The 19,920-nt window shown below is 40.7% G+C and overlaps 1 protein-coding gene across 1 annotated transcript in view; it reads left to right on the forward strand.

The window, feature by feature from the left end:
* The first annotated feature begins 4,298 nt into the window (after window positions 1–4,298).
* The window catches only part of KANK1 (KN motif and ankyrin repeat domains 1), a 159,726-nt gene continuing 144,104 nt past the window's right edge, over window positions 4,299–19,920 (forward strand). Inside the window, exon 1 of the mRNA XM_054987287.1 lies at window positions 4,299–4,432. The gene's annotated coding sequence lies outside the window, so the exon portion shown is untranslated. The remainder of the gene's footprint in view (window positions 4,433–19,920) is intronic.

Genomic DNA, 19,920 nt, shown 5'->3' on the forward strand with positions numbered 1-19,920 from the left:
ACCATAAAGAGGAATTCAAAATGGCACCTGAATACACAGCGATTCTTTTCATGTAGATAGTATTAACTGGTTTCCAAGGAATATCCTCTCCTACGTGAAATGGCAACCTCTTTTTGTTCACTCAGTAAGTGACTTTACTATAAATGTGCAGTCTGTCACCCCCCTCTGCTCCCAATGTCCATAGCTCCAGTGGGGGAGGGGGTTGACATTCCCCCATTGCAGGTAACTCTCGCTGAAATAGTGAGCTAACATGGTGCTCCACTCTTGCAGCCCACTCTAAGATCGCTTTGTCCCTGATCGGCACAGCGGCTGCTCCGAGCCTATGCGGCTCTGTGGGGTCTTTGGAATTGTTTGAAGTTTCATCTGGTTTCCTGGGGATTCCCGTAGCCGGGTGGCCTGCCATAGTGCAGGTGGCCTCGTTCGTGGTCCCGGTTCCAGAAGTAGGCATTTCTGCCAAAATGTCAGTCCTTGGCAGGTAGGGCTACATGGATATCTTGAAGGGTAAACATTTTTAATATCCCACATCTGGCCCAAAGGGAGAAAAAACCCCTTCTATTACTTTCCAGGATTTTTGTACTGGTGTTACCTGAATCAAAGGACAAATGTTTTCATGCCAGTACCAGTGGTCAATATGTGACTGTCAGTTCCCTTTTTAAGAGGGTAAGGCTTGCTCCAGGCCTTACACATGAAGAGGGCCGCATGACAAACTGTACTACATTTCCAAGGCAGTAACAAAGTAATAGAACCCCAAGACCAAGGGTAATTGTTTGATTAGTTAGCCCATGGTTTCAGTGCAGGGATTTTTCTTATTGTCTGACTTCCACATTTCATCAATAGATAGTCCTCTCCCAAACAAATCAATAGATTGACTGATAAGCTTGGAAGGTGGGGCAATCTGTCCATCACTCTGGCCAATCAGAGCAAGAAATGCGTACTAGCTCAGCTCAAGGTCATGCTCAGCAAGATGTTTTAGATGGTACATTACACCAAAGATATTTTAAAAATGGACAAGAAATATGTGGGGTTATGCTGGAAATGTAAGGACGCAAATGGCTCTTTCTTTCATATGTGGTAGACATGTAAAAAAAGTAAAAAAAATTTGGAAAGATACACATGCTGAGATTCAGAAGATTTTAAAATTTAACTTTGCTATGAAACGTCAGACCATGCTGTTGGGAATTATACCAGACGATGTGGGCAGAACATTACAAGAACTATTTCGACATTTGCTGATGGCGGCAAGAGTGGTAATGGCAAGCAAATGGAAAGAAGGAGAATGCCCAACCAGAGAAATTTAGAAGGACAAAATGTCAGAATATGCAGTGATGGCAAAATTGACAAATTATATAAATAGAAGGCCAATTAAAGAATTTGAAGAGAAATGGGGAAAATATTTTGCCTATAATGATAAAATTTATAAGATGCTTTAGTTTTGCAGATTTGAAAACGATTGCATTATGATATATTTGATAACTTGATTGTAAGATAATTAATCATATAAAGATAATAGATTTTATAATATTGAAACATTGGCAAAAAGTAAATATTGTTACAGTTATGTAAAGTATAAGTAAAAGGTAATGAAAATATGGAGCAGAAATAGGTCAGAATTCTTAATAGTACTTTATTTTTAGGCTCTCAAAGGTGGTGATAATCAGTTATATTAAGGAATAAGCAGTGTTAGTGTTAACAATTATCTTTTTTCCTCTTTATTATTACTGGAATAATAAGTAGAAATAGGTTTGAACTTTGCATGTGTTGCTTATTCTGGGAAAATATTCAGTAGCTATTTTAATATTCATAAGCATCATGATGTCTGGTATTTTGTATTTTAATAATCTTTGTAGCACACAGTTTCATGTCTGCTTGTTCCTTCTCCCCCTTTTTCTGTACCCCCCCTTTTTTGCTTTAATAATAATTTAAAAAGTGAAAAAAGGTCATAATCAGCAGTGATGTCTACTTTATCTTCTCAGATTCTCATTAACCTTTAGTAATCTCCAGACAATGGTGGGATCCACTGGAAGGACTGCTTAACAGTGCATATTTTTTGCCTTCCTGTTTTTGAATCATGACATGTTAACATACTGCTGTATTGAATTCAATTGTCAAATATAGATGGTTTTTAAAAGATGATATGCATGTCTATTTTTTTCCCAATTGAGAAAATAAAAGACATTGAAACAGAGTACAGAGAGAAGGGGTGGGTCCTCAAGAGCCTCAATATCTCCTGTGATTAGGGAGGGTGCTGAGTTTACCTCCCTGCCCTGCCCCCCAATCTGAGCGATCTGTCCTTAATTAACTGGTAAGATTGCTCTTTGCTTGACATCTTGAAGTTTGCTAAGTAGGAGGGACGCCTGACCCATCCTCATGACCAGGGGTCATTTTGTAGAAAAAGAGCTGGAGGAACTCATTAGCATAACTCAATAGCATAACTCATTAGCATATGCCACGCCCCTTGCCATCACTGGAAGTGTGTCATTGGCATAACTGATTTGCATATGCCACACCCCCTGACATCACCTATCCTGGCTGTTTTGGACCCAATCTTGGCCATTCAGGGCCAAAATTGGGCCCAAAATGGCAAAAAGGGGCTGAAAATGGCTGGAAAGGGGCCCAAAATGGTTAGGATTGGGCCGCTGTTGAGTGGGAGAGTCAGAGGCCCGAATGGGCCCAAAATGGCTGAGAGTCAGGTGGGCGGGGCCACCTGACATGTGACCTCTTTGGGGAACTGCTGGAACTGCATTCCTGTGTGTTCCCCCTCGAAATGAGCCTTGCTCATGACTCAGAATCAGGACAATCTCCAGTACAGGATTGGGTAATGGGCCAAGACTTCAGGTCATCTCATTGAAGAGCAATACTAGAATCATCCCTTGCATGTCCACCACCCACCCCCTCTTCAGTCTTTACTTGAAAGGACTGATTCATTTCTGCTCGTTCTGGGACATTTGATATATTACTATTAATGTTGTTACTTGCTCCAATCCCCTATGTTTGTGAGAAAAGCAGCGGTATCGATATTTTAACTAAAAATAAAATGAACGTTCATTCCCTAGGTTTCTAAGAGAGCAATCCCAAGCAGGTCTCCTCAGATTCAATGGGATTTACTCCCAGGAGAGCGTTCTCAGGATTGCACTGTAAGAGTCTGGAAAAGGGACTGGCCAGTGCAATAAATACAACAGAGCCAAACTATCACTTCAGTGGATCATCTGAGGTCTTGGCAGGTGTCAGAAAGCAGCAGCCAGGGATGCATAATGGCTTGAATATATTAGTTATCCAGAGTGGTGGAAAACACTGACATCTGTTGCGTCCTGTGGAAACAGGAACATGGTGTTGATGTTGTCACAGAAACACAGCCGCTTTCCATCAAGGTCACTGCCAGCCAGAGACACTGGAGAAAGGTCACACAAAGGAGGCTGTGACTTTATGTGCATGGCTGAAAACCAGAGGGGAGAAAAATCTCACATTGAGTATTTCCCATTTTTCACTCCCATGCCTTATTCTGATTTCAAAATTTAAAAATTCTCAGGCTCAAATACTTTTAGAAAACTGAGTCCTGCCTCTTCCTATGGGAAACAAAGCTTTCCCACATTTTTGACTTGCCGCGTTTGTTACTAGTTTGAATCAGCATACATGTTCCTTTCAAAGCTAATTCTTTCCAATACAGGCCAGCTTTTCTGAGGTGTTAAAGTAGTCCAGTTTAGGATTGCCAGCCTCCAGGTGAGCCTGGAGATCTCCTGGAATTACAGCTGATCTTCAGACTACAGAGATCAGTTCCATTGGAGAAAATGGCTGGAGGGGGACATTATACCTTGCTGAGGACCCTCTCCTCCCCAAACCCCACCATCTTCAAGATTCACCCCCAAATCTCTAGGAATTTCCTGTCCTGAAGTTGGCCACTGTAGTCCAGTTTCTGAGTTACACAGAACTTTTCGCCTAGCAGGGTTGCTCAGCGCCCTTGTCGTCATTCCAATTTATCCGGAGAGGCGGATTCCGTTCCCCGCGTCGGTCCACAACCCCGTCCTCACAAGGGGCAGCGCCAGACCCTGCAGCACAGGCTCCCACGTGATGTGAAACTCGTCTGTGGAATCCCAGGATCGGGGGGGGGGGAGTAGTTTACATTGTTGGCTTCGGGCAGCAGCGCGCAGCCGCAGTGCGGGTGAGCCGGTGTGTGCGAGAGAAGCCGCTTGCCACAAAGAAGCACGAGAAGAGTTCGCGGGAGAAACTCTGCGAGCCGGTCCCGGGTTGCCGAAAAGAGGCGGCTCCCCCCGTCGCCTCAGAGTCGCTGCAGCGGCTCGGAGGGCTTTCCGGGCGGAGAATAAGCGGTGCCTGGCACAGCCTTCTCCCTTCGGGGCCGCCTGCTTGGGAAAGCCAGAGCTGCCTCTACGCGTCGGGACGTGCAATCCCCCCTCTCCCCGGGCTGAACAGCAGGGAGGTGAGTCAAGCCCTCTGGCTCGGGAGGTGGGCAAGGGGTTGGGCTGGGTGCGACCCGGAGGCGGGAAGGAGGGCTGCGGGCTTGCCTCGTTGAGAACCGGGAGGGAAACTTTTGTAGAACTGCGCCAAGAAATGTGTGTGAAAGCGCAGCTTGGTCGTGAAAGTCTGCCCTCCTTTCCGCACCCGGGAAGGTTGAATCGCCTGGAAACGGGTTTGGGGTGTGCTGCGGGGGCCCTTTGGCTGGAGGGATCGGCTGCCCTGTCTGCTGTCTAGCTCCCCTTCCTCCCTGTCTCCTCGTTGTTTTTTCGCCTTTGGTGTTCTTTATCACCTGCGTTGGGGGCGGGAAGGGGCTGCCTCTACGGAGAGGGGAAGCGGGGCTGTTGGTTGGCAGTCCTGTTGGTGCCTGCACAGCCTGGGGCTGCGGGACTTTTCGCTCGCTTTCCTTTTCCTCCTTCGGGCTCCCCTTCACTTGACATTGCAATAGCCGGGGCCCTGAGGGGAGCGGGAGCGAGGGCTGCAGCTTGCTTCCCTCTTCTCTCTTGCTGCTTGCTTCACCTCTTCCTCCAGTTCTTGGGAACAGCAGGGATGAGAGAAGCTTTTGTTCTGACATCAAAGGTATCTGGATGGGGAGGGGGCGTCATTTTGGAAGCCAGGAGATGATGTCTGTCAGCGCTTGGTCGTGTTGGCTTCGGGTACAAGGGGAAAGACTCAAACTTTCTTCCCTCCCTGCCTCCCTCCCTCCCTGCCTGGCTGCTGCTGTGCACCTGAATTAGCTAATGAAGCTGCATTTTATGCATAGCTGGAAGCTTATTGATCTACTGATTACTCAGAGGTCTGGCTTGAGGAGCCTGTTGAGAGAAAGCCTACCAGAAAATTATCTCCTCCAGCCCCTCCTCCTTTTGCAACTTGGTTGCTTGTTACTCTTGTATTTGTAGCCCGAGGACGGGGTTCACACGCTTGCCAAAAAGTTCATGGTTATTCCTCAGGTATGCCAATAGGTATCTAGAATCTCTCCAACCCACCTCCTGTCTCTATGGAGGCAGTATATTGTATGACTACTCTGTGCTTTACTACAAGCAATCCTTGTACCTGGGCCTGAAAAATGTAGCCAAACTTTGTCATGCATGTGACTCTACTTTGGATTACTAGTAACTATCTCATTCACTTTACAGCAAAGCATACGAAGCATTGCTTGAGTAATGTGGATTTTTTAAGTCCCTTACTGCAACTCTGTGTTTTTGGTAGGGGTTGCATGGGAGTGGTTAACAATTTCACCCTTGTGATGTGAAGAACAGTTCAAACAAACCACTGGCCATTTGAAGCTCTGTGTACATGGCTGTGTTGCAGGTAGCTGCACATAAAGGCTGTGCTATGGGAGTAGGCATAAGCCCTATTGATTTTGTTTTAAAGAGAAGAATTACCTTAATTTCTCCCACATTGCCATTTTGTAAAAGCATTCCTCTGTATTTTAGTATGATTATGGCTTAGCAAAGGTGAACGGGATTATTATTGCCAATTCCACAATATCAATAGAATTAATTGACTCTATGACCTGTTTATTAACCACGTCTGAACTTAGTATCTGCGGTAGAGAAAAAAGGATACTAAAGGTTACTGAAGTGTCTAACTTTAATACAGAATTATTGACAAGTCTCTTCGTCCTGGATGTGCTCTCCTAACTTTGTCCCAGTCGGATTTTAAACAAGGTTTAGTGTTGCCCTTGGACCAGTTAGGGTCCTGAGATGTGGTGGTGATACAGGAAGGGATATTGTTGCTTTGTTTCCAAGATACCCCTGATATCTGAGATTGGGACATACTTTGCTGTTCAGTTTTATTTGGTCAAGTAAATGAGTTTGCAGTCACCAGAATAACCTTTGAAAAGTTTCTTGCATATTCCTAGTCCATTTAACAGATATCCTATAGATGAACTAGAACTGAATCTCGAAAAGCAACAGCTGCCAACCAAACCTGCTGTGAACTCCCTGAGGAAATGCAGCTAGCCTTGGGAATAGCTGTTCACTGATGTGAAAAGTTTGGCTGAAGTGGGAAAGACTTCATTAAGCAATGCTGGCATGGCTTGGGATAGCTGTTTGCAGGCGTTGCTTCTGGGACTGTACAGAATCTGCTGGCTGGTATGATGCTGTATTGGAAACAAACTGGCAAAACTGGTAAAAATTCAAAAGAATTGGTTCAGCAGGCACATCGAATTGGGCTGCCACCTTTTGACCCAACTGAAAGTCAAAGCTGTTTAAAAGTAATTCTGTGTAGAGTATGTTACTCCAGTCCAAGTTATAAAACTGCCAGAGAATACATGAACTCACTGTCCCTCTGTCTGCCACGCCTGTCTTCTCACCCTACCTGGATGAGGGCCTTTCTCCCTAGCAGAAACCTCCTCTGGCCTGCTCCCTGGGAAAAAGAACGTAGGTTTTTTCCCCTCCCAGACTTATATAGCACTAGCTCCCTGTGTTCTGATTGGCCAAAAAGGGTGCCAAAATGGCCCAGGGGCTTCTGGGAATTGTATGCAGGCCTACTCCCACTGCTAACAGGCTTCTGAGGCCTTGCTAGGCCTTTCTGGCACAGACAGATGATGACACTCACAGTAACTTTTTTGCCACCAATCTGCAAGGTAGGAATGGGTTAATGTAGAACAAGTGTCCCAGAGGAATATTGTGGCCAATGGCAGCAAACGCTTCTGAGATATCCTGGAGAATCCACAAGATCTTGCTTTTTCTGTCTTTCTCTCAGATAGGTCACCTGTCAGGGCACCTAAGGCAGTTTCTTTTTTCCTTGTTATATATATATTTATTGTAAAAAGCAAAATGATAATATGGGGGGATACAAAAAAGAAAAAGAGGGATTATATAACATAATTATGTAAATCAGAAATAATTATAACAAAGTATATAAAACAGAAATTTTTATTTCCAAAATCCCCTTCCATCTAAGGCAATTTCCATCCTAAACTGCCTCTGGAAACCAAATTGAAATGATCTAGATAATTTGTTTCATCCAAAAATGCCTAGAGCTAAAACACTGTCTACTCATTTACATTGGTAAGAAAGGAAGCTGAATGGCTTTGGCCAAGATAGAAATAAAGGATAAATTGTATGTCAAGAACAGAATAAATTAAGTGATGGAAAGGAAGAAGGCTTTAACTTGAAAGCTGGTATACCTAAGTATCTAAGTGTGTGACAACCTTTTTCTAGGATATGAGAAAGCTTTTCTGTATTGATCCATATCTGTAGTAGTATTGTGGTCATATAACTCCTACCACTGGGTTATTGGCATGGGTAGGACAGTACTGGACTTTCCAATTATTACAGAACTGAAGCCATTGTTTGGCTGGTAGCATACAGTAGCTCAGTAAACTTGGCAGTGCAGGGCTCCCTTCAGATACAAATTTGCTCAGACAGAAGTAGAAAATGTACCCATTGTGGCTTTTAAAAAAAATTAATGAATGAGTCGGCCTTCCTTTCTGCTTTCTAAACTGTAATACCTCTTGGTCTCTCCATTCTTGCTGTGCATGGTCTATGTTAAATAATAGATGTAGGAAGTGAAATGAGAACTCCCTGATGAAGAATTTTCTTGGTAACTGATGCAGGCTCTGTTTTCTTGCTGTTTGCAGTGTGGCAGGAGCTGTCAGAAATGGGCAGCAGTTCATCTCCTTGGTTATAAAAGCATAATCAGTTAATTGGAAATGCTTGTAAACTTAGGCTGTCAGCAACCCTCTCTAGAGTTCATTTATTTAATGGAATTAAGTAACATAATATAATGGTAGTTTTAAACTTGCACATATGTATGAACCATTTGTACCTGCCCATGTTTTTTAATTGAGGAGAGGACAGAGATGTTTTTAACAGGAGGAGCTACTTTTAAAATCATGAGCAATTTAGAACTTTTTGACCAGTGGAAGTTTTTTAAAATAATTTTATCTTTGTGGACTTGGCACTGCAGCTAGAAATCACTGTGCAGCTTTTGTGGCCTTTTTCCTTTGCAGAGAGCACTGTTTTTAACTCAGTTTTCTGTTTATTATGAAGGTTTCTATGGTCTTGTCTCTTGTGATACATTACTGATTTCAGGGATTGGGTTTTGTATGTTAAGTGATTGGCACTGATGTAGAGAGTCATTTAGATTTCCCATGAGACATGAGGATATCAAAGATGCCACTCAATTATGGATTCAAAGGTCTATCTTTATCATCCCCATGTCTAATAGTATGCATCAGTAAGGATGGTAATATATGGTTTCTTCAGACAATGAACAGACAATTCTATACAGCAACAGCTATCCCTCTTAGATATGTTTTAATAAAAAGATTTGAACAGTTAGAAAATGCTGATATAAGGCTGGTGATTCATGGTAGCTCTATCTGCCTTTCTGTTTTGGAAGACCACAACATAACAGGCAATAAAAATAGCTAATTGTTATAATAAAACATATAATTAAGGAAACAACAAGGTCATAATGGATTGAACTCCAAAGCAGCCAGTCACATTCAAATGCCAGCTGAAATTGCTTAAGTTTTTGCTGCTTATTGAAAGGTCCATTGAAATGCTTTCTTTTGAAAATTCCGCAGTTCACAGCTGTGAACATTCCTGCCTCGTGTGCTCATCTGCCAGTTCAAAGGTAATGTAAAGGAAAGTGGAAAGAACCTCACAGTATGGATAAAAAAGTTGTTCATTTTGTAATTCCTCTTTTAACTTCTAATTACCAGCCTGGTCCACTATAAAGGCATTATAGGGAGACCTCACTTGTGTAATAAGAAGAATGGTGTTAGTCCAGACCCTTTTTTCAGATGGTCCTGCCCAGATTTTGAATTCCATACATGGTGCCTTATTATAGGAACTGTTCCTTAGATTTTCCCTAAGGAAATCCTTAGATTTCCTTAGATTTGTCCTAACCTGTGAGAAGTTCTTTTTGGCCATCGTCCCCAGTTTGTGGAAATTCCTCCCCAGAAGAGATTAATGCCCTCTCTTCTGGTTTACATTGAAGACTTTTCTTTCTTGAAAGGCCTGAGATCTGGATTAAGAATTGGGGACAATGCTACTATTGTTAAGGCTCTGAAATGTTGTGATTTTACTATTTTGTGTTGAGTGCTATATTTGGCATTTAAGCTAGTGAGCTGCTTTGAGGACATTTTCAGATGGAAAGGTGAATTAGAAAACTCTTTAAATAATAAACTCTGAGCAAGATTCCCTTTGCTGACTTAGTGGGAGATGGTATTCCCTTGAGTACACTGTACAAAGGTCTTTTTAGGTAAGCCGTTGTTGAGGTTTGAAATGGGATTGCTTTGTTTACTCAGAAAAGTAGAAACTGCTCAGAAACCTGTCCTTGTGCACAGCCAGAGTGCAGCTTTGAATTATATTATCAGCTTGTGCTGTTGAACCCTTGGTTCAACTTGAGAATTATATTTCTTCATTATAATACCATACCTCCTTGCCCTTTTCTCTGCAGAAAATACATAATATGCATAATTGCTGAAATGCTCTTTAAGAAGTAATAAGAAGAACATTTAATTCTGAATGTGCCGTGTTTGGAGATCAGCCTTTTTATTGGGCGATTTCACAGAAATATGTAAGACTTCCTAGGAAATTGCAAATCCTAAATGAGTTGCACACTGATACCTAATCTAATTTGAGCATAGCTGAGGATCCATAAGTTCCATGGAATGTGCCTGTAGGGCTCTAAGTGCCATAATATTGTAATGGTGGTTGTTAAGGCCAACCTTCCCCTTACCTAAGCAAGTACCATTTGCTTACACAGCATGGATCTCTGGATCCAAGCTTATCTTCTGGAAGATCAACACAAGTAGTGGTTATGATCATATAAAGTTACATCAAATGGTAACAAAGCTTCTGTGGCATATCTCTATAACCTTTGGATCTGAGCCATACTACTTCTACGTAATTATGTAATGCTATGATAGTAGGGACACGTCAGCTGAACTGTAAGGGTTTATCCCAATTAAGTTCCTGATTTCTGCAACTGGCTCAGCATACTAATTCTAAATTTAAACCAAAGAATATAGAACTTCACTCTCATGGAGAACACTGTGGCCAGTAACTATTACCAGCCTTTTTTTTCCTGATAGAGATCATTTACCTTTTTGTGGTGCCAAGTAGTGTCATAACAAAGAAAAAAGGCAGACTAAAACAGAAAAGACCACGGGAAAGATGTGCAACAATTGCAGGTTGAGAATCCATACATGACATAAACTGGCAAAACAATACATTGATTATAACTTATAAAATACTGAAAATATTAAGCTTTTAAAATATGCAATGTACCCTCTGTGGTTGTATCAAGGCTCTATCCAGTTATGTCAACATGATTTTATTATTTTAGCAAGGAAGTAGATTCCTTAAATAAAAGAGCTAGTAGGATACCGGCTGGAAACCTGGGAAAGGCTTTAGTTTAATCTTGAATAATCTTTAAACCAACCATTCATCATCAAGCTGAATGAAGTTGCCAGGCATCAGAGAAGGAGTTGGATATATGCTATGTTCTGTGATCTTACTATGGATGAACATCTAGAATCTTTTCATACGTGAAAGGTAAAAGAAGCCAAGGAGAGAGAAGATGAGAGAAGAAGATAAATTGAAGAAGTTAATATTGTGAATGATTGGAGGGGGGGAAATAAAAAATGGCTGTTCAATCTCCCTTTCTAATTCTAGGAGAAGGAACTAGAACTGAGTACACAACTGATTTCAATTAAGTTCCTACCTAGCATAATTGATTGAAATCTACTGCTTCCAAACTAATAATGGCCAGCAGTATTAACTGAGGTCAAACTGGGACCTGGTAAATCAATAGAAGAGACTGAATACCAACAGCTACTAGCTAATGCCAGTAATTCTCTGTAATCAAAGTCTATCTAAACTGTTTTGTGGGTGCAAAAGTAAATAACGGGAAAGGATGGATGAATATGTATTTATTTGATCCATTTGTATATCACCTTTCTCCTGTCATTGCATTAAAGCTGGTTTACAAGTAACTGCCCACAATATAGTACTCATAACGGAGAAGAAAATGGGGAAGGGAAGAAGGCAACGTGTACATTTGGCTACAGACTCTTGGGTAACTTGTACAACTATTATAAAATGACTACATGGAATGATCACTGCTAGTGACACTTCTGGGATGGGAGGAACTAAATAGCTGATAGTGTAGGCAAGTTGATAGAAGGTGATTCTATCAACCAGCCAGATAGGTGGATTTTGGAAGAGCCCTTCTGGATCAGTTTAGTGATTTTTCTAGTTCCAGTATCCTGTTTCCCAATAAAGCTGGAGAGATACTTCTTCCAAATATGTACGCCTATTTTGCCATCATGTGTAGTAGCCATTGATGAACCCATTCTTCTTGAATGTGACTTGTAGGAACCATATCACTCCAGTCTTTTCAACAGTTTGATTCAGATAATATTTACCTTTAGAGGGCCACATGGCTTGGGACCAACGAACTTGGATCGCCTACTTCCTTATGGGTTGGTTAGGCAGGTGAAGTGGCTGTTGCTTCGTGACTTGGTTGTGCCTGCCAGTAATGGGTAGTCACATGATATTAAAATAATTTTCTGTACTGAGCCTCACTGTTATGCTAGTGGAGACCCAAAGCAGCTTACAAGAATGATACAATTTAGAAAGACAGTATCTGTATAGTGGGGGCAGTAATAAAATAGTATGGGTCAGGTGAACTCTCCCTTTTCAGTGTAATGTTTGTGTAGCAAACCGACACAGAAAAGCAGAACTTCTGTTTTTTCTTACAATATATACATGTACGGCACTTGACTTGTACTGTTACAGAAGATGAGTAATAACAACTGTGTTCAAGAAGCCCATCTTATTCAAAGGTGTGTGTGTGTGTGTGTGAATTCCTTTTTGTGTTTCTGTGACAGACTGGCAACAACATTTTCTGTCTGTTTGGTATCTTTCAGTGTCATTCTATCGTCTCCTATGTACAAGAATGGCTTAATTGCTTTGTTACTGAGAGTAACATTGCTTTGTTACTCTCTCACTGTGTTTGTATAAATATCTCTGTATGCTTTATGCCTTTTATACTGAACTGACATAATATCCTTGGAGGTGTCTAGTTGCACTAGAGTTGCACATTTTTTCTTTAATTAGAAATAACTGGATGCTAACAAATATACTGCTGGTGGGAGTAAGGAATGTTGTTCTCTGCCACCCACAGCAAGGGAGTTCAGGAGAACCCAGTGAATAAGTGCTTTGCTTGTACAAAGCATATAAATCTCCCTCTTACATTAAAGTTTTTTCACATTTATTTAAAAAACAGTCTCTTTTAAAAGCCACAACACCAGTCTCTTGCTTCTCTACTACAAGAGGAATTGGGGTGCTCACTGCGGAACTGTTAGAGGCTCCACAAGAGTTTAGTACAATGAAATAACCTGGCATAATAATTTCTTACCATCTTCTTCCTGTTCTGGTTCCCAGTTAGGAATGGTTAACTGTTATGACAGCATACACTGGCACTATGAGGACACTAGGATATCTAAGGGATAGTCTGTGTGTTTGCATAGAAGTCAAGGGAAGATGAATAGTTTACATTAATGTATGTACGTGTGTGTAGGGGGAAGGGCAAGATGTAAATCCAGGGGAATATTCTTTTTTTTTTTCACCTTATAATAAATTCAGATGTTAGTTGAGCTATTTTCTTGTGTATGTCCCTATGGCTGGCACCAATATTTGTGACTGGGTGTCCAAGTATGATGCAGCCTCAGATAGAAAATTAATTTCCATCTCCAGATTTTCACTCTGGTATAAACTATTGAAAAATGACTGTGCCAGAGCCTCCTATTTGACTAGCACCAGTCTCCATAACACCAGAACAGAGTTTGCATGTGTCTGGTTTCAGACCATGACAACAACGTTGCTTGATGGTTGCTGTTCCTGCAACTGCTTGTGTGGTGCTTTTGTATATGCCCAGCTCTGGTTCTGGATGATTTACTCCAGTATGTTCTGTCCTGTCTACACAGAGCCTAGAACCAAATTTCTTGCTGTGATCTGAAGAGCTTAAGCTCTTCCTTAGAAACAGTGAAGATAATTTTCTTTCTTTGGATGCTCACCTGTTCATATCATATAGAGTGTCATTTGCTTTGGCAGCTAGAAAAATAAGAGTGAACGTTCCATCTCAAGGGTGTTATGTTTTAACATGAGAATTTTCAGATCTGGTTATTTTAGTGTTGATATTTATGATTTTTTCCTTTTATTTGGCTGTTTTTATAATGACCTTTGCCTGCATATTGTAAATGCTTTTGTACCTTTTTGTGTGTATATCAAATCTTTCCCTGAATTTGAGATCAGTTTTTATGTATTGAGTTTTTCAGATGATGAGAACTCTTCCATATGAAGTATTGTGTTAAAGAGCAAATCTTACAATTTTTTTAAAGCTGCCAGATACAGTGATATATCTCATTGGTTTTAGTACTGTTCTCTAGCTTGCCTGCTGTTGTTTAATTAATGACAACAGTGTTTCTGGCATATTGCCTGTAAGTCTGAGGAGAAAATGGTTTCAAATATCCTGTGAAATGTGTTCTTTATAGAACTGTAAGAAGGATGCAGTAAATAACTGACTTAGTCAAATGCTAATACTCCTAGTATGTAGATGTAAGAAGACTCGGTCTATCTTCACTTTTTCTGGCTGTGCGAGCCCAGTGCCAATTCCCAGGGCAACTGTGACAGCTGGTCGGTGTCCAAAGTCCTGCCTGTTGTTTAAACTTGTATCAGGAAATGATTTGTCAGAAGATCAAAGCCCTAGTGGGGTGAATGAACTCTTTTGCCAAACCACAACTTTGGCCTGAATGTAAATATTGTCTGACATATTTATGAGGCCTGTCAGTGCTCTTGACAAGAGAATGATTTCTGCCCTTCACACAAATCTGACATGTCTAATTTCATACACCAGTTCATTGGGGGCTAATCCATTTTGTATTTGAGAGATGTTGAGCCATAGAGTGGCAGAAGACTAATATTTTAAATGTATCTTCATCAAGAAGTAATTAAACTAAAGGCCATTCTGGGGACATGAGGTTTTCCCCTTAATTATACTTATCTGTTGAGTATTTTCCACTAAGTGAGAATCTCAGAACTCCTCTGTGGAAGGTAAATATGACCATGGCAATGCTGGTGACCATAACAGTAGATAAAGCTTTTTTAACATCTTAAGAGATTTAGATATGTATATGCTGCATGATTGCTCTCGTTGTATTTGTCACTTCTATTTCCCTTGGTTTCTGTCAATTCAAGTATCATTTGGGAATTCATCCAGTGACACATTTGAGACCAACAAGATTTTCAGAGTGTAAGCTTTTGAGAGTCAGATGGGTGCCCGTGAAATAAATTAACTACGCCTGTGATGGTTATTAAAAGTTCCTCACTTTCCCAAGGTGTGAGCATTTCTTGAGGCTGCATGGCCAGCTTCAGTTTCCTTTGGATGTGGAAGCATTAGAGACTTTTGGTGTGTTTATAGTATTTGATTTATAAATATACCTGTAACACAGATGGGCAGGCCCCCTAGTATTTTGGCCCTTAGCCACAATAAAAGTGACACATGATGTGCATAGTAACGTGTGAAACTTAGTAAATGCCAAAAATTTCACAAACATCTAAATTTTAGTTTCTCTTTAAGCTTGAAGTCCAGGCCAAATGGCCCTCTGCCGCCCCCCACTGGCTCTGCATATGGGCCCTGCATATGAGAGGCAAATGTCTTTAGCAGATTTTCCAGAAAGAAACCTAAACTATTAGTTTCATTTAATTCCACTTAAAAACTCTCTTTGTCCTGTTTAGAAAGTGGAAACTGTTTTTTTAACACCGCAAACACCCTGTGGGCATTGGTCTGAGACTCCCACTGCTGCAAGTGTCATGCTCGTTCAGGAGACCAGCCACAGTAATTAAGGAACATTAAAATTCCTTTGCTCCAATTCAGTGCTCATGCTGTCAACATTGTGATTATACTTGGTGTATCAGCAGTGACAGCTGTAACTGGCATGTTGACAAACCCCAGCATCAGTGTTCTGTTATACCAGTGGTTCTGTGCGCAGGCGGATGAGATTTTCTTCCTATCAAAGCTCCCTTCATCAGATGCCAAGGGATGCTTTGACCCTCAAATGCTTATACCCTGAAAATATTGTTGGTCTTTAAGGTGCCATTGGACTCAAATCTTGCTGTTCCACTCTAGGCCAACATGGCTACCCAACTGAAACTATCTTTATAGAGATGAGTAGTCTTGTCCTGAGAATTTCAATTTCACACTAAGACTATGTTTTTGTCTTGTGAATGACCACCTTTTATCATCTAGTGATATTATGAAACCGTGACTTCAAGTGTAGCTGCTTGAGCTGTTACAGCTTCTTGGTGTGTGGCAGATGTCAATATGATGTTGTCCAGGCTTGCAGTGGAACATGGAAAATGTCTGTGAAGCCTCAAGGCACCATATAAGAAAGGTGGCTCCACTGAACGAACATGCACATACATACGCACACGCACACGCATTTCCATTAAGAAGCAAAGATGTTAGCTTCAATTACATAATCCAAAAGAAATGTACAGTACACAGAAGATTTTGAATGATACCTTTTCAATATATATAATTTTTATGCTTGACTTGGAAAATGTAGTATTGATTCATTCATTAAAGGGCAATTGCGCCCCCCATCCCCTTATTGCTTCATCTCTTACCTCCAGAAGAGTTTTTCCTAATTGACTTTTATGGCTGGCAAAATATCATTGTGAGAAAATGGAGAATCTTTATGACTAAACTTTGTCTTTTGCTCAAACAGTTTAGTGAATGTTTTCCTTTGTTTGATACCTCTGCGCAAAAAGTTCAATGTGGAAAACACCCAACCTCACTCACCGAACCTTACCCAAAAACATATGTGAAACTGCCATATATTGTTTGCTGGCAGTGCCTTTCGTAAAGCACATCTACTTGTTGCATCTTCCTAAACATTGCAGAAATCTTCAGTTGAAAGAGCATATAAATTAGTCACAATGCTCCAGAGTTTGAGTGTTGCCCATCCCTACTTTAGGAGAAAATTTAAGTATGGAAATGAAACATCTTATGAAATAACAAACTTGTATTTATTTGAATTTTCAATGTATAGCCTTAAGTGCCATAGCAATGTTGTATTCATGCTATAATTATACTTTGTGGATCAAACAAAATGGAAAATTTCCAAACTCATTATGCATTGGCTTTCTAGTATTTCATTCAGTAAAATACCACCCACCTTCCCAGAGAGGTCAAGTTACCACTCCAGGGAATATAATAAAACAGTGTGTTGTGTGTTCTCACAGACTGAATATAGTAGCCTAGATTGTACTGGTTCTTTGGATGGGATTCCCAAGACATAAAATATAAAATCCAGCAATCCAATTTAAAGCATGGCAGAATGTCATGGACAGTTTATGGCACAGTGTTGGGTTAAGGGGATGGCAAGCAAAAGCACAGAAATCAATCTGAAAAGGAACTTAGATTTGCATATATTTGTTTCCAAAAATAATTTTTGGGGTTATTCCCAAACCATACTTTCCTGCTACAAAGAGATGGTTCCCTGTAAGATGCCCCTAGCATTCTGGAAAGAGGATAAAACCCCTTCTGTGCATGGTAGTGTATGGAGTTGTGCTGTTCTCTGGATTGTGACCCTAGTTTTAAAACTGTTGGACAACAGTTACTTTTCAAAAAAGTGTTTAATATAATGACTATAGCTAAAGTGTTTTTGCTCAGGTGAAATATAATCATGTAACCCCCCTCTCCCAATGGTTATTTCAGCACTTAAAAGGGTGGGGAGGAGGGAAGAACAGTGTTTCACCCTGTTGCTGAATCCCTGAGTTTGGTCCTGAGAGGGAAAGAGATCTTGGGGTTGTAGTGGGTAGGTTGATGAAAATATCACCAGCAGGGGTGAAAAAGGCAAACTCAATGCTGGGGATTATTAGGAAAGGGATTGAATATAAAACAGCCAGTGTTGTATTGCCCCCGTTTAGATCTATGATTTAGCCTCATTTGGAGCACTGTGTAAAGTTCTGATTGTGGTATCTTGAAAAGAATATTCCCGAGCTAGAAAAGTTCAGAAGAGGGCAGTCATTCCTATGAGGAAACGCTGAAGAGACTTGGACTTTTCAGTTTATAAAAAAGCAAATGTGGGGGGGGGGGGGAGTCTGAGATTAAGTTAAGTGTGTGATAGAGAAAGTGGATAGAGGAAACTGTTTCTTCCTTTCACATAACAACTTTGGGCACTCAGTGAAGATAATGAGCACTAGATTCAGGAGAGACAAAAGAAAATACTGTTTTATTCGACAAGTAGTTAAACTGAAGAATTCACTGTCACTGGTCAATAGTAATGTTCACAAGCATGGATAACTTTAAAAGGCTCTTAGACAGTACATGGAGGAAGGCCTGTCAGTGGCCACTAGTCATGGTGACTAGGGGTGTGCACACTGAAAATATTTGGATTTCTTGCTTTGGGTTTACCCAAAGCAGGAAAACTAGGGGAGCTATCTAGGGGGCTGAGGTGGCATTTTGCAAGCAAAATCCACAGAATTTGCAGGGGACCTACTCCTAACTGTCTTCTAAAGACCTCCCAAGTTTCAGGGAGATTGGACCCTGGGGAAGGCAAGATTTGTGTGTTTCTGCAGTTGCTGTCATTTTTTCCCTGCAATAGGAAGAAATGGGGTGGCTGGGGTCACCGTCTTTGGGGGAGCATAAAATGATTCCCCAAGATCCAATCTTCCTGAAACTTGGAGGGTCCTTAGAGGACAGTTAACAGTAGGTCCCTGAAAAATTTTTAGATTTATTTTGCAAAATGCTATCCCCATTCGCCTGGATAGCTCCCATAGGGAATAATGGAGATTGGGGGAGGCTGTGGACAAACAGACAGGAAAGAGTTGATTCTGGCTGGCAGCAAGAAACGCTGCCATGGCTCCTGAAGTGGGGATTGCCCACCCCTTTTGCACAGATGCCCCCCTTTCCTGGCAGGCTGAGCTGCAAGATCTCAGCAGAGATGTGGAACCCCCATTTTTAGCCCCTCCCCCAGAAACTCACCAGGGTTTTTTCCCCTGATACGTCCAATTAAACAAACAAGTTTCCCTCTCAGAAAAGCTACAGAGGAAGGTTTGAGCATGTGTGAAGAGAAGGTGTATCATGGGATACTATCTCTTGTCTGGGAGGAAAGAGAAAGAAACACGTGCCAGTTCAACTACGGTATCGAGTGCAGCTCAAGTGCAGTGTGACCACAGTGTGTGAGTGAACAAGAAAGCAACAGGGAAACACTCATAAGTGCGTTCACATGTCATATACCTGTAATTCGTCCTGTGTAGTTTGGCCTAGGTCAAAATGGTTCAGAAACAGACCAGCTGTCATGTTAAGCATTACTTCTGCCTCATCTGTGTTACACGTGGCACCCAGATCAGAGTGTAATCGAGCTATTTTATCAGTCAAAAACTTTGCAAAGGTGTCACAGCTAATTGTCTGTTCTTGAACCAGCAAGTGTTCAGATTTAGGGCTCAAAAGATATCAAGATATTTTTTTTAAATATAAATATTTTTATTTTTAAAAAAGAAATAGAAAGTACAGAAATCATCAAATCATTATTATCTATTTCATGCAAGAAGTCTATAAGGGGTTTTCAATCAGCTATAAACAAACTTACTGTCTTTTCTCTAATCAGTAAAGTAAGTTTCGCTGTTGGTGAAGGTGCAATCTCCAGCACCTTCACCAACCATTTCCTGTGTTGTAGGCCATATTAGACTCTTCCACTTTTGCGCATATAATAATCTCGCTGCCGTTGTCATTTAAAAAAAACAAAATTTCATGACTTATTTCCTTCTGAGTGTCCATTAATCCCAAAAGAAAACACCGTGGTTTCAATTGTATATTTGTCTTTAAAATCTTATGACTTAATAATTGTATTTGTGTCTAAAATCTTTTTGTTTTCTTATATGTCCATCACATATGGTAAAATGTTCCTTCATGTTTTCACATTTTCAACATAGACTTTGTACATTTTGGCCAGTTTCTCCAGAGTCCTATACCAACAATACATTATCTTATAAAAGTTATCTTTACAACTAGAACTTAATGTAAATTTCAACCCTTTTAACCATATATTTTCCTATCGTTCCATTCATATATCATATCCAAAAATTTTAGCCCATTTAAATCACAGATTCTTTCACTTGGTCTTCCTCTGTCTCAAATTTCAACAAGAGTTTGTACATTTTGGCAATAACATGTCCATCATTTGTACTCATTTCTGTCTAAAATTTAGTCTTAGATTGCTCAAAATTCTTATGCCTTTTGTCTTCTTCAAAATTTTCTAAGATTTGCAAATAAGAAAACCATTGGCAAGAATATCCTTCTGTTATCAAATCTTTTCTTGCTTTTATTTTATATTCACCTTGCAAAAAATTCTAACGTATCATGGAATGTTAACCATTTATTCAGAGTTGTTATCTCTCTTCTGAAGTGAGTTTCTCTCAA

Source organism: Eublepharis macularius, chromosome 8 (assembly GCF_028583425.1).
Source record: "Eublepharis macularius isolate TG4126 chromosome 8, MPM_Emac_v1.0, whole genome shotgun sequence".
Classification (NCBI taxonomy): Eukaryota; Metazoa; Chordata; class Lepidosauria; order Squamata; family Eublepharidae; genus Eublepharis; species Eublepharis macularius.